General features: G+C 40.9%; 1 protein-coding gene across 8 annotated transcripts in view; it reads right to left on the bottom strand.

The window, feature by feature from the left end:
* INPP4B (inositol polyphosphate-4-phosphatase type II B) overlaps nucleotides 1-14,764 on the bottom strand; it is a 687,800-nt gene that overhangs the window by 653,928 nt on the left and 19,108 nt on the right. The window lies entirely within an intron of this gene.

Genomic DNA, 14,764 nt, shown 5'->3' with positions numbered 1-14,764 from the left:
GATCCCATCCTTGCAAAAACGTTGGTCTTCTTGCCTAATACGCCGTAACGGATGTGAGCATGTGCTGTCCATTTCGAGAAGCAAACAACACAGATGCTTAAAGGGTTTAATCAATAACTAGGCTACCATAGAAGGAAAACAGAAACAATTCTGTGACCTTATTGGTGCCTTATTTATATATATGCATTAGAAAACAGGATAAGAAAGACATCAGAACATATGATTTTAGTAAAATATTTTTAAGCAATAGACTTCTGAAATCCATAGACGATTCCTAATGTCTTCAGCTGTATGGATTGGGCAGGTTGTGTATATGTAAAAGAATGACAATCCTTTATAACGACTACAAGAACAGCCTTCCGGAACATCTCACCGGTCACAGATGGAGGGTTTTCATCTATTGTTTAGATGCCAAAAAAAATGAAAGGCTTCACTATGATCAACATCAGATTTATAGCCACAACATAAGGTCCACCTGGGTCTTTAATGCCATATGCCCTGCCTCAGCGTCTCCTCATGTACTTGTGATCTAACTCCTCAAAATGTTAAAAGTGAGATTTCAAAACAGCCTCCCGGAGGACAGAGTTTCTTCCACTCCACTCTAGTGCCACCTAAGTCCTTCTTAAACCCAGCAAGGAGACTTATACACGCACTCTTCATATTCTGAGCCAGTAACAAGTAAAGATAGCGCTACCTTGCAACCTTATAAAGCTTCATAAATAGTATGTCATTTCAGAATGGAAATTGACATCATTTTCCAAACAGTCTCGTAGCAGCCTGCTCTGTCATTCCCCACCGTTCATTTGATAAAAAGTAAAGAAATGCCAATGGGTCTTTTTAGGAAGCACCTCTTCAGACAAATCGTCACATGGAGCTAAAAACCTCTGGATGAACAGAGTCCAGACTCATAGGAGTCAGCGGGGCTAATGCATGAAGTGTAACACAGTGTTTCTCTAATACCAATTTCTCCATGTCTTTCCACCATCCCTGTGTTACTAAGCGATGTAGTGGTGTTTTGTGTTACTCAGTTGAGCTCTGCTCTATGCCTTGTCACTGGCAATAAAAAGATAAAGAAATAAACAATTACTCATAAAAGAAGTTGGAAATGCTTTCTAGTGACATAGATTATAGATCCAAGTGAATAAAAAATTTCACTTTAAAAGATCGTTGTGCCAACAACAAAATAAATGAATACTAAATGGATGATTTACAATCTCCTGGTGTCCCATATACTGCAAAACAGCCAAGCAACTGAAGGACACCCCCTCTCATCTCCCACTTCCTTTTATTACACTGCATTCTGTGTCTTTGGGCAGCATTTATATTCTGAACTGAAATTCTAATACCACATAAAACATGGTGGTAACTATCTTAAAAATCATAACACCAATTTCTCTATAAACCCTAAAAGACAATCTACTCAGAACCATCAGACTGTATGCAGTTTGGTGTTGCTCCTGAGAGGAGGGAACCATCGCACACACAAAAGGGCTTTGTGTTCAAAGATGCTTTTCTCCCCTCACCACAGAGCTTGTCCGCCGACTGTGTAAAGAAAGTCAATTTCTACTTTCTGCTGTGAAGTCATAATGCTAAATTTGTGGTGCCATCGTTGATTCCGACATGGCCAGGGGAAAGTGCTTCCGGCCACAGGCTGAGTTGGTGCTGCAGAGGGGCAGCGGTGGGAAGATGGGACATAACCTCTTCCCTGGCAGAGTGTTTCCCCATCACTGTGGCAAAAACCAAAGGGGAGGAATGGTAAGAAAGCAGATGCGTGGGGTAAAGGAGGACTGCGCATTTTCTTTCTCTGGAAGAGGTTATGTTTTAAGTGTAGTATCTTGAAGCAAAAGCAAAATATCAAAGGAAGACTAGAGGGAATTGCAGTGGCGGTGGCGAGTCCTTCACCACCCACATCCCCGGCTTTTCTCCCAACCCCCAAGAGGTTAAAAAAAAAACCACCGAGAGCACAAATTAATTGACAAACATATATGAACATAAATTGCAAAGTGCAGGTCCATTTTTCTTGAAACAGTCTCGATTAGTAAAATGCTAAGATAAAAATAAAAACTAAGATAGAAAGTAGATGTTATCATCTGGTCAAGTTACCTACTTATACCATGACCAGATAATCTGTCCTCTTCTCCAAAATCATTTTTTTGATTATTGCAGAAAGAGGGAAGGAAGTGTCATGGGCTATTAAAATTGAATTTGGCCTGCCTAAAAACTGCACATAGGACATAGGAACCAACTGAAAAAGTTCCCAGTGGCCGCAGCTGGAACAATTTGAGCAAATAAATCCATGAAGTAGCATGGGATTATAATCCAAAGCATAAGATAAACATCCACAAGTCCACAGTACTGTAATGAATGAATAAATCAACATGTAGAGGGGAAGAGACGGTTCTCCTGTGCAGAAAGAGACAAGTTAAGTAGGTGCCCCACCCTCCAGGATATGGAGCTTAACCCCTGCCCCCAGGACTCCTTAAGTGTGAGCTCTGCGTGGTAACCCCTTATGAAGAATACACTATGGAAAGAAATGGGAGAGTAAATTTACAGTGGAGAAATCTGACAAACACTTCCTCACCGAGTGATCAAGGTTAACTCAGCAGCGCTGAGACGTGAGGATAGTATGATGTGGTATGAATGGCATCTTACTTCTATGGTCTTCCTCCCAAGAACCCATTACCCCAGTGGAATCATGAGAAAATATCAAATTCCACTAGAGGGACATTTTACAATACACCTAACTAGTACTCCTCAAAGTCGTCAAGGTCACCAAAAATAAGCAAAGTCTGGGAAAACTGTCCCAGTCAAGCAGAGGCTCAGGAGACACGACAACAAAAGTGTAATGTGATACCCTGGGTGGGATCTTGGAACCGGAAAAAGACATTAGATAAGAACTAAGAAAATCTGAGTCAAGTACAGATTTTGGTTAACAATAATGAATCAATGCTGGTTCATTAACTTTAGTAAATGTACCATAATAATGCAAGATATTATTGATAGGAAAGACAGCATGGGGTCCTTGGAAATTCTGTATTACCTCGAATTTTTTTTCTGTAAAGCCAAAACTGTTCTAAAATAGTTTCTTGTAATGAAAACCAAACAAATACAAATCTATCATGCCACTCTTACACTTCAGTTTAACAAAGCAATCACCTTGCATGCTATTCATTCTACTAAAGTAAACTGTGACGAGAAAGGCAAGCCTGACGTCCCAATCAACCCACGTCTTTCTGCAGGGTTTTAGTTGTCGTTAGATTTTTAACCTTATGAAGACAAACTAGGCAAGCTTGACAAAACATTCGCTTAATTCTACACATATTTTTATATGTATTAGCTTCATTCTCTATGTATTTTTATTTATGACAGATCAGGTGTATTGTTCGGAGGCCCATTTCAGAAATTGAGATGTCCTACTTTAAAGGGTAGGTAGAAACCAACGGCAGGAAACCCCGTTTTTTTCCCATAGGTAGTTATTCATTTTCTCTCCACTTTTGTAAATTGCTGGCTTTGTACTCAAAGAAGATGCTTTTCTCCCCTCACCACGGAGCTTGTCCACCAACTGCATAAAGAAAGTCAATTTCTACTCTCTGTTGTGAAGTCATAACGCTAAATTTGTGGTACCATCACTGTTTCTGTGGCAACAGACTGATGTCAGGAACATGATGAGAACCACTCCAGGGCAGAGCAGAGATGCAGGTCTTCTGCCTCCCTTCGTGGTAGGCCCTCCCGGGGAAATATGTCCACTTCCGTGCCCATGATCAAGTCTTCAGGCATAGATGTCCTACTGAAGGAATATTTTGCCACTCTCCATTCGTAGGGTTGTAACTTCAGAGGAGATAATTCTCAGAATAGATCAAAGCAGGTTAAACTTCAAGTGGCCAATCTCCATTTCATAAGAAATTATCTCATCAAGAACATCGCAGTGATACTCTGTAAATATTTAATTGAGTATGTGTTCATGCTTTCTGTACCCTTATGTTAAATATGCTGTTATAGGAAAAGTTAGTTAGTCCAAGAAAGGAAAAGGATCCACTTAGTCATTTCCTTCAGGCTTATTTTCCATCTTAAAAAGACAAATAGTAAAAATAGTAACAATATTCCATGATGCCTAACTTTTTTAGAAAATCATATATAAAATACATATATAATCTCTGTGTGTTATACATAGAGAAATGTTCTTGGGTACCATTTGAAATAACCAATCTGGTTATTTTTCCTTTATAGTACATTTGAATGTTCAAAGTAAACCTGTTATTTTATTTAAAAATCATTTACTTAGCATCTACTGGGTTCCAAGTGCCACTGTAGAGATACATAAAAAAATTAAAGAATAGGTCTGTCTTTCAAAATGCTTAAAACTTAGTGGGATGGGGGGGTTACTGGTTTGAATAGTGCCCCCCACCAAATGCATGTCCACCTGAACCTCACTGTGTGACCTTATTTGGAAACAGGGTCTTTGAAGATTTAATTAGTTAAGATGAGGTCACACTAGATCAGGGAAGGCCCTAATCCATGGCTGCTGTCCATGTAAGGAGAAAAAATAGACACACAGAGACCCACACAGGGTGACTGCCATGTGACAGTGGGGGCACAGATCACAGTGACAAAGCAAGGACACCAAGGACTGCCGGCAACTACCAGAAGCGAGGGCGGGGCAAGGAAAGACCCTCCTCTAGAGCCTTCAGAGCGAGCCCAGCCCTGCCAACACTCTGACTTCACACCTCCGGCCTCCAGAACTGGGAGAGAACACACCTCTGTTGCTCTGAGTCATCAGATCTGTGGTACTTGGGTGGGCAGCCCTAGGAAGCTTATATCAGGAGCAAAACAGATGTATCCACGAACAAGAACTTCTAGAAGAATGGATTCAGTTCAAATAGCACCTTCTAAAATGCTGACACACACCAGGCCTTCTGTATGGAAACGGTTGTCCTCGATGTAAAATTCTAAGCGCAAACCGGGAAGATGGGAGTCAGGGAGGAAATGGGATGTGATTATTTTCTCAGCTGTTTACCGGCCTGTTCCTTTACCTTGCACTGCACGCGTTCATTCAACAAGGGGGTCGATCATTCTGATTACAGGACAGAAGTTGTTTAGTGAGCTTTCCAGCCATGGCTGAAAAGCAGCATAAAACTAAAGGCGTGTGAAATGAAATTAGCAGTCACAGACCCGATAGGTTTGCCAAACACAAGCAAGCCGCCTCCTACAAGCCTCTTCATTCTCCTTACTTTCCCCTTGATTATCCAGTCTTTTCAAGTCAAACTGCATATGGAGTGCTTTCATCTCCGGACAGGCAGCTGCTTCAGATGTTCCCCAGCCCTTACACACCTTCCACGCATCCAATTCATCCCCGTTCCGAGGGGCACATCCAGGGAGGTGACAGCCCAACTATAATGCTGGGGCCACAACAGTCTCCTTAGCAGAGTGATGACTGACTGATTAAACGCTTAGGTGTGCCAACCACAGAAACCAGAGCCAGGGATTAAGACTCCACAGCACATCACCCAGGAAGTCAGCTTTCAAGTAGAACTAAATCCGTTTTAAATAACTTAACATTAAGATTTCCTGGGTCTCTTCCATCTCCATATTTGTGCCACTTTATATTCCGGATGTATTTGAACCAAAAAAAAAAAAAATTTAAAACATCTAAACCTGCTTTACAACGGCTATATATTGCTATAAAAAGGAAACCAAAATAACAACAAAAGACGCCAGGAAATTGGAACTTCTTAGATAAACTTACCCAGGAGGTTTTTTCGGTTTCCTTTCACTAGAATTAGAAAAATAAACAGCCAGCTTTCCAGAAAGGGAGAGGGGAAGGGAGAGACAACACTTAAATAACAAGAAAGTGACATGATATGAAAAAAAAAAAAATCAAGTAGTCAAAAATAGTAAGAAAATGGAACTTCATTAATGTGAAGAATGAAAAGCCAGTAAGAAACCAGCTACTACTGGCATTACATGGAAAATGGGAGAGAAGCACCTTGATCTAAGTGGATCCCTTAAGTCTGCTCTCACCCTCTTCCCTCGCCAGCATTTCACTTCCCTCCGATACATCACCCAAATTTCAAAGACCATCTTCCCTTCCCTGAGCAACACCGACTTTCCCCAAGACATGAGGCCAGCTCTTGGTTTCATTATTGGCATTTTTACCAAAGTGACAGTTCCATGGCTTTTTCTCATCAGAGGCTGTTCTAGGGCCTGGTTTTTCCACCATAAATAAATAAATAAATAAATAAATAAATAAATAAATAAATAAATAAATAAATAAATAAATAAAGGAATGCAATTTAAATATATACACGTGTGTGTTACCAATTATATCTCTATTTCCGAAGAATGACAATTTCTGAAGAAACCAAAAGTTAAGTCAATTGTATGCCTCGAAGTCTGGATTGTAAAAATGGCATTGACAATAGAAAAATAAAAATCAACATAACATTAGCAATAGAAAAGACTTTGCGGCTAGGTGAGCTCCTGCGCCCTGCGGCCCATCCTAGCCTGCCAGCCACATTACTCTCCAGGCAGGGTGCCTCTCCATACTTGCGTGTGCTGCACCCAGCGCCTGGAACTCCCTTCTCCCCGATACCCTCATGGCTCTGTCGGTCACTGCTCAGTTGTTCCTATATCATACAGCTCCTTCCCCCTCACTAGTTTATATAAAATCACAATCACCCAACATCCTTAACTCTTCATCCTGTTTTATTTTTATCCATAAAATAAAAGTATATCTCTCTATAAAAATAAATAAAAAACAAATTCCATCTGTATAGCACAGGGACTATATTCAATATCTTGTAATAACCTTTAATGAAAAAGAATATGAAAACAAATATATGTATTTATTTATATGCATGACTGGGACATTATGCTGTACACCAGAAATTGACACACTGTAACTGACTATACTTCAATTAAAAAAAATATATCTCTCCCACTGATACATTTGCTTATTAGTTTCTGGTCCACTAGCACGTGAATGCCATGAGGACAGGGACTTTGCCCGTTTGGTTTACTGCCACATACTCAGCACCTAGAAGAACATCTGGGTCTCACAGGCTCCCAATGAATCTTTCTTGAGGGAGAAATGACTCCGCTCCACTCTGTGTGTTGGACGATCTTTCAGTGCTTACTCTAGAAGGAAGAGGGTCTAAGACACTTGTGTTCCCGGTCTTCTCAGACTCAAATGCTCTGGAGTAGGAGAACGATCAAGCATTGAGGAAGGAGTATGTACTGATGAAAGTAAATAAATATAGTAGTTTGAATAAGCAACTTCACTTTCAAACACCTAGAGGCCTAGGGGGCTGCATCCAGGGCTCTCCTGATCTTATCACATGGCCTGGAGGGAATGTGCTGAGATGTTGGATTCCTTTTTTTCAAATCAACTTGTAAAGGCTTACACCCCATTGATGCAGAACACAGGGTCTGGTTAGCATTTGAGTCACTCACCAAGCAACAGGGAAAGAAACTAAGCACACAAAGTGGGAGGTCTTAAAACGGCAATAGAAAATTCAACGTGCGTCTCAGGGAATAAAACCAGAATGCTAAATGAAGTCTTTTCCCAATTCATCCCCGTCTACAGCTATTTACCAATGTAGGTGAGACACCAGTATACATCTAGGCTGCAAATTCTAGCTGTTTACCCTCTCCCTCCAGCCAGATATCTAGAAAAGGTACTTCTGTAGACCACAGCAAGTTGTTAAAACTAAAATTCAGATGTATACGCGGTGAAGGCTGTTGATGCCCTGTCCGTGTCTGCCCATTTACGGGGCCAGTGTAGACAGGAGTCACCTCATCAGGGAAGTTGCCACGTCCCTTTCCCCGGACACCCCACAGGTACACACACACTTTCACACCCAGCCCACAGCCAATGACTGACTGGCATCGTTAGATGACCACTTACGGTGTGCTGTGGTTCGTGGTGTGGTTTATGCCTGCATAGTCCCTCCTTTCACCCCCACTGTGAATCCACATCCAGCCAAGGCTAGCATTTACCCCACGTCGAGCCAAGGCTAGAATTCACCTGAAACCACTTCTTTGCTCAGTTCTTCTCCCTTCCCTCGCCTGCATCGCCCTCTCCCTTCCTGAAGAGCATCCTCTCAATAAATCATGTCTCCTGAATCCATGTCTCAGACTCGGCTCCTGAAACCCAACATGAAACAGTGTATGTCCTGGTTAGCTATCGACTTAAAATCCAAAATTAGAATTATTTAAATTAGATGAAATGGGAATAACTCCTACTTCATTTTAGGTCCCTTGAATTTAACAGATCATAAGTGAGTTCGTAGAACTATGACAAGTTTCCGTGCAGAAGAGGAACCTTTCCTATTTCAGTTGACAAGTCCTTTCCCCAGGTATGCTGTGACGGTATTGGGGAGGAAGACAGGTGTGCTCAGTTCAAATGAATGCCTTCAGCGTGCTACAGCACTGTGTCCTTTTGCTCCCTTTCTGCACATATAGTTGGTTAGTTGGGCTTTGTGCATTTGTTTTTAATCTTTTAATGTAGGAACGTTGACTCTGAAATAACTTAGCCAACTCTAAGTCCCTTGACTCTAATTTTTTTTTGTTTTATGAAGCTGGTCTTGTGTATCTGATGGGTTTTAAGAGGACTCTATCTCATGGTTTCTATTATAACTTTATATTGGTTATAGTTGGTTAAGAATTTAATCTGTCTCCTGCATTTTATTAGCAAACCGTGTGAATTATCTTCACAATATGCAAGCTTGCTTCTGCCTGGTCTGTTATTTCTCAAAGGAATTACAATGCCTCTCGAGAACTTGGCCAATTGCTTTTTTTATTTTTAGTTCACATTTTTTAGTAATAACATTATTAAAAGCTTCAATGAAGATTTAGTACTTACTACGTTCTCTTGAGCTCATTTATTTATTTGATTTATACACTACTTGCTCATGGAACACTGAGATCTATATTTCAGTCGGTTTTCTGTCTTCACACATTGCGTTGGGAAAACACAGGGCCTTAATTAAAACGATACCACAAGGTGGCTATACCTTTTTTTAGGGGACAATGTTCTTTCTTTGTTACTTAGAATAATCCAAGAAGTTACTAATCAGCCTGAAAATAATACACATTTCTTACATTTGATTATTGGTTTAACTGATTGATATTAACCATATAAGAACTAATTAAACAATATTAATATATTGTTATTTTCATATTTTCTTTTTCAAGTTGCCATCAACTATGTAGTGTATTTAACATATTTTTTATTGTACAGTTTATTCTGTGAGTTCCCAGTTACAACTGTATATACATATAGTTTCCTATGTGGTCAACAGTCTTATTAACAGGTAGAATGAGGTATTTTTACTTTTCTCAGTTTCTTAAATATAAAATGGAGATAATAATAAAAATTACCTCACAGAATCGTGGAGAGGACACAGCCTGGCAGGTAGGAAGTGCTCACCAAACTCAACTGTCACAGGACAGGGGTGTCACTCACTCACCGGTCCTGTGTGTAGGTCTGGATCCACGGCATAAATGGGTCACTGACCCTCAAAGCGCATCTGAGGAAGTGAAGGCATCGCTGAAAGATTGACTAAAGGATCTGGCACTCTTCTGTGGAAGGAAGATGAGATTTTGTCCTGAGCGTCCAGAAAGCTCAGGAGTCGAACCAATAGGTAGAAGCTATGGGAAGACAGCCTTTGTTTCCAGACATGGAGAAACTTCTCCCTGCCTCAGAAGGCAGCAGGTTCCATGTTACCAGAGACTTCAGGTAAAAGCAAGACCACTACCTGAGATATTATACAAGTGATTCTTCAAATGGCTAGGAAGTTCGACCAGAAGAATTCCAGGGTCCTTACAACTGTAATAATAAAAAAAGCAGTAAACACGCAAGCTCACTGCATGTTTATTACGTGGCACTGTGGGAGGCACTTCAAATGCACCATGTCATTTAATCATCACAACAACTTCAGGAGGTAAGTACTTAGATAACCCCTCCCATTTTATAGATGTGGAAATAATGGCTCAGCCTCTTTGCCTCGGAGGACCTGGCAGCTCTCAACCTTAGGTTATATTGCCTTCCATGATGTGATACACTTGACTCGGGTCCCCTCCTTATACCAGTGCAGCTGGACATCCCATCTCATTTTTTTCATATAGTCTTCCAACGTGGTCCTATGGTTTGGAATTCCTCCTGTTGAATCAGTCAAAATGTGCAAGGTTACGCTATATTAGCAAACAACCCCTCAGTCTTCCCATCTTCTACCAAAGGTTTCCTTCTCACTTACTACACATGTTCATGATGGGCTGCTGCAGGGACCTGCCTCACGTCTCCTAATACTGGATCCGGGTTGATGGGGTGGCCACCATCTCAAAATACGTTGTTGACCACAGAGCAAAAGGAGAGACTTCTGAAGGATGGCACAGTGGCAGTCCATTGCTCAGGTAAAGAAATGACACTCATAAGTCACTAGTCAGATCAGTCACTTTCCCATCCAAACACAAGGGACCAGGAAGCGCCACCCTGTGCTCACTCAGCAGGTAGGGAGCCAGGAGTATCTGGTGAACAGGAGCACTGATTACCACATTTTCACTACACAGCTTCCAGGTGTTCTCTCATTCAAAAGCTTCAGTATCTCACAGCTTCTCAAAATATGTTCCCAAGTGATTAACAAGAGAAAGAGGAAACCTTCTGTGGTAGCACAATACCCTGGTAGCACAATAAACACAATAGGGTAGCGCTATTGCCCCTTTGTTTCTCTTTCACGGTAGTCATACCTCTTCCGAAAATGTAGGGTTTCTTCTAACGTGAATGAAAAACAATTAAGATGTGCAATGCTACAAGAATATGTGACCGAATCTACCCACTGCTCAAACAACCCACCGCAGCAGAGCTAATGCACAATTTTTCTAGTAGGTAGCCTTTTGAAAAGCACAGACTGAATTTCTACCAATCATGGTCATTTTAAATGAAGATCATTTTTCATTAAAGTGCTTTATTGTTTGCAGATGATCTAAACGACTAAATATTTTCTCTTCCAAATGACCTCTACCTTCAACAGTAATTCATAAAAATCTACTCTGCCTTGGGGACACAAAAGACTTTTGGTTGTTTCATTCGGACTGATAGTGCTTTAAGATAAAAGCTGTTTTCCTGCTCTGAAAATCTCCAATGAGAAAGCAAAGGCTGCACCAGGCGGCAGCAGTCAGTCCTCTGGGCTCTTATCCTAAACCACTTTCCTTCCTCTAAACCCTCTTGGCTTTAAAACATCCTAGAACAGGCTAAAGTAGTTAGTTGCTAAGTGTTGTCTTGAACCTACTCAATTAAGTAAGTGGTCACTTTGAAATTCGGAATTAACTCCAACTCCAAGAGCTATGGCTCTCCTGATATGAATCACCCCCTCCAAAGGCACCCCCTCAAGAGCTTTCTCTCTACAATGCCTGGAGGGTGGCTTTCTTTGGTCATAAGCTGTCATAGGGATCTCAGCCTACTTCATTTTCCCCAGTCCTTTATTCAGATACAGGGTTTCAATGCCTGTCTCTCAAAAACATAGTTGGACCACCTGAACATTATTCCATTTCATACTGCCAACAAAAAGTTGTCACTCGCCATCTGGTTCTACAAGAATGAAGTTACTAGCCACTGCAGTCTCAGACCTTCAACACACCCTAAAAGGAGCTCAGGGCAGAGATCAGGAATGAGGCACTCTGTACTCTGGCAGAAGCTGGCAGAACCGGTCTTCAGATAGTTGGGTATTTTCAGGAGAAGATTTTATGAGCCCAATTTCTTACATCTTGTATCTAGGAAAAACTAAAACCAGTAATGGAGACACTGCTCCTCGTGACCAGCAGAACCTTCTGTCAAAATGTGTGCTTGACTGCACAGACCCCCTTCACTAAAATCACATACATACTGACCTCTCCCCTACCTCTTCAGAGTAGGTCCTCAGAGCTATCTGAGAGGCTGTCTCCAGGGCTAGAGTCCTCATTTTGCCCCAAATAAAACAATTCTCACAGTTCTCACAGTGTGCTTTTTTATTTTTTCAGGCAACAGAACAATTTTTACATTAAAAAGATCCCTTCTTAGTTTAAAGAAAAAACTCAGCACTAAAAAAAAAATTATGCCTTAATTTTAATGATATAAATTAGAAAAATGGTTCAAAATGGAAATCTTTGTGTCTTGGTCTGGAGACACATTTCTTGACAAAGCGTTGAGGATGTTTTTAAGTCATCTCCATTTCATTTCAGAGAATTTAAAGCCAGGAAATATATCAGAGAGAGGAAAAACAATGACAGTTTTGTGTAATAGCACAAAATTAGCATGTTGGTCTCTTTGATGAGCTAAAGTACATGGCAGGCGTTCCTAGTAACCACGTTCCTTTCGACATGTTGAAGGGCATGCTGTGTGTATTCTGTGAATATGAGACGTTATTTTCTTTCTCTTGACTTCTAGAAGCCTTAGCACTTTTTCAAGAGGGCACACGGTTACTAGAATTACTTTAATATGAGTACTAATCCAACTTCTTATCTGGAAATTAAAATGCCCCAGAAAGTCCCCATTTTACTTATTTTAGACTCTAGATCATTAAATCTTATCATTTTTAATAAATGCATGACAGAAGTTTAAGATTTTACTGTAACTTTATCAAGTTGGCTTTAATCTACCAGCAAATCACTTCCTTTACTCAATTTTCAATTCAGTATATAAACAGAAAATGCCTGTTATGTGCAAAGCACGATTCTATATATTATTGAGAACCTAACAATGGAATCCCTGACCTCAAGAAGTTTATAATCTAGTAGACGGCATGTAAATAAACAACACAAAGAAGCACGTGAAAAGTATTATAGCAGAATCACAAGTGCCCTGGCACACAGCACCTTCAGCTAGAAAACCTGGGGAGAGCTTTGCTGAAGAGTGGCGTATGACCTGGGATGGACCTTAAAGTAGGAGTCGAATTTTGAGAGACCGAATTGGGAAGGAAGAGCACCCTAACAGGAGGAAGTAGGAACAAGCAGGGGGTGTGTTTAGGAACCAGCAAGTAGCCTCGTTTGCCTGTAGCGTAGGGCACAGCAAGGAAGAAACAGGAAATAAAATGCAAGTGTAGATTCTCAGAGCTACATCACGCTCAAGCGAGAAGGAAGAGCTCACTGACCCTTTGTTCGATCTCCTGTTTCTACCGATGTGGAAAACAAAAGCCTCTTTTCACACGTTCCGTTGTTTACGTTCCCTGTTCTAGACACTAAACTTCTTTTTAATGTGATTATGTGGCCCGTTTTCCATTAACAGCTCAAATGTAATTTCAATGCTGTTAGCGTGAATGAAAGTTAACAAATTATCTGAGAAATATACATATATATATGAGAAGCAATGACCACACTTTTTCTTTTCCCAGTTCTCACAGTCAAAATTTCAGGATGGTAAATCCTTTCCCTGAACTTTAGTTAAGTCCATAAATTCATTTGGCCACACAGGGGAATGAGGCTAATATACCCTTAAATGTCATAAAACGAGTTCTTCATTCTGAATATTCTGATACATCAGAACACCACCACAGAAGAGCGAATAGCATTAGTGCCAGCATTTTACCTGAGAAGCTGATGTCCTTCAGGTTTGCTCCTGCAGATTTTGCCTGCTGTTCCCCAATCTCTGAGTCCTAGTCAGCACAGAGTTCGGAACCTCTTTTCATTCTCCTGATGCTAAACTGTTTTCTTAAGCTCAAACACAAACAAAACAAACAGACAACCTTGCCCACTCGCATCTCGTAAAATTGCACAGTGTCGGTTCTCCCAACAGGCCCTACCTCTCTGATATCAGGGTTGCACTGTCCTCATCTTTAATATTGTGCTTTTCAAAGGTTGTTTCTCTGTGGAAACTCTCAGCCAGCTAAGCCTGTGTTTCTATACACTTTGACAAGAGCTCTCCCCACTACAGCCTTCACAAACTCAACTCTCCAGCTTCTGACAGACGGGAAAAATGAATAACCCTGCAAGCTCTCTAAAATAGCCAAGATAAAGTACAATGACCATTTTCATCTTTAAAAGCTCCTGGAAGCTTGTCAGTCATTGAAATAGCTTTCCCTCTGCAGCTCCTGAAATCTGCAGTAGCATCTCTTTGTCCACCGCCTATTGGTGCCTCTCCGCGGGATCCATCACTCCCAAAGTCATCACCGCCACCATTGTTTTCAAGGCTCACCGGAGAACACAAATCAGGTCCTGTCTTACTGCTTCTAATAGTCACTTGCTTTCAAGGTCAGTCAGCACTCTTGGAAAAACCAGAAGTTCTTTATTTCTGGGGTCAGTCTTTGGCTTGCCTCTACACAGCGGGAGCTTGTTCTCCAGATTTTCCTCTGTGGGAAGAATCTCATAGACACAACCCAGTCCCACGCTGTTAGCATAAAAACCGTGCAACATTGATAAAACCGGATTTCACCCTGGCCTGCTACTTCTGCATTCAAAGTGCTTTTCCCTATATTCAGTTGTTGCCTGCCTCTGAGTATCAGCAGAAGTTAATTTCATTTTATCTGCTCTACTTGAAGTTAAGTCTTCAAGCCCAACCATCAAATGTGATAAAGTCATACGCAAGCTAGAAGGTCCTCATATTAATTGGCAAAAAGGCCAATAATAATTTGTTACTATTCACCAGATGCAGTAACACCCACCTCAGCAGACAGAAAAATCCCATTACGGACTAAAGCTGTTTAGAATTCTGCATGTCCACGTGTATTATGGACGAACATTTCTAAAGGAGGGGTAAAAATATTCAACATTGCCTGCAGCATGAAGGTAGAGACAAATC

The sequence above is a fragment of the Camelus bactrianus genome, chromosome 2 (genome assembly GCF_048773025.1).
Source record: "Camelus bactrianus isolate YW-2024 breed Bactrian camel chromosome 2, ASM4877302v1, whole genome shotgun sequence".
NCBI lineage: Eukaryota > Metazoa > Chordata > Mammalia > Artiodactyla > Camelidae > Camelus > Camelus bactrianus.
This window is presented reverse-complemented; position numbering and strand designations above follow the sequence as displayed.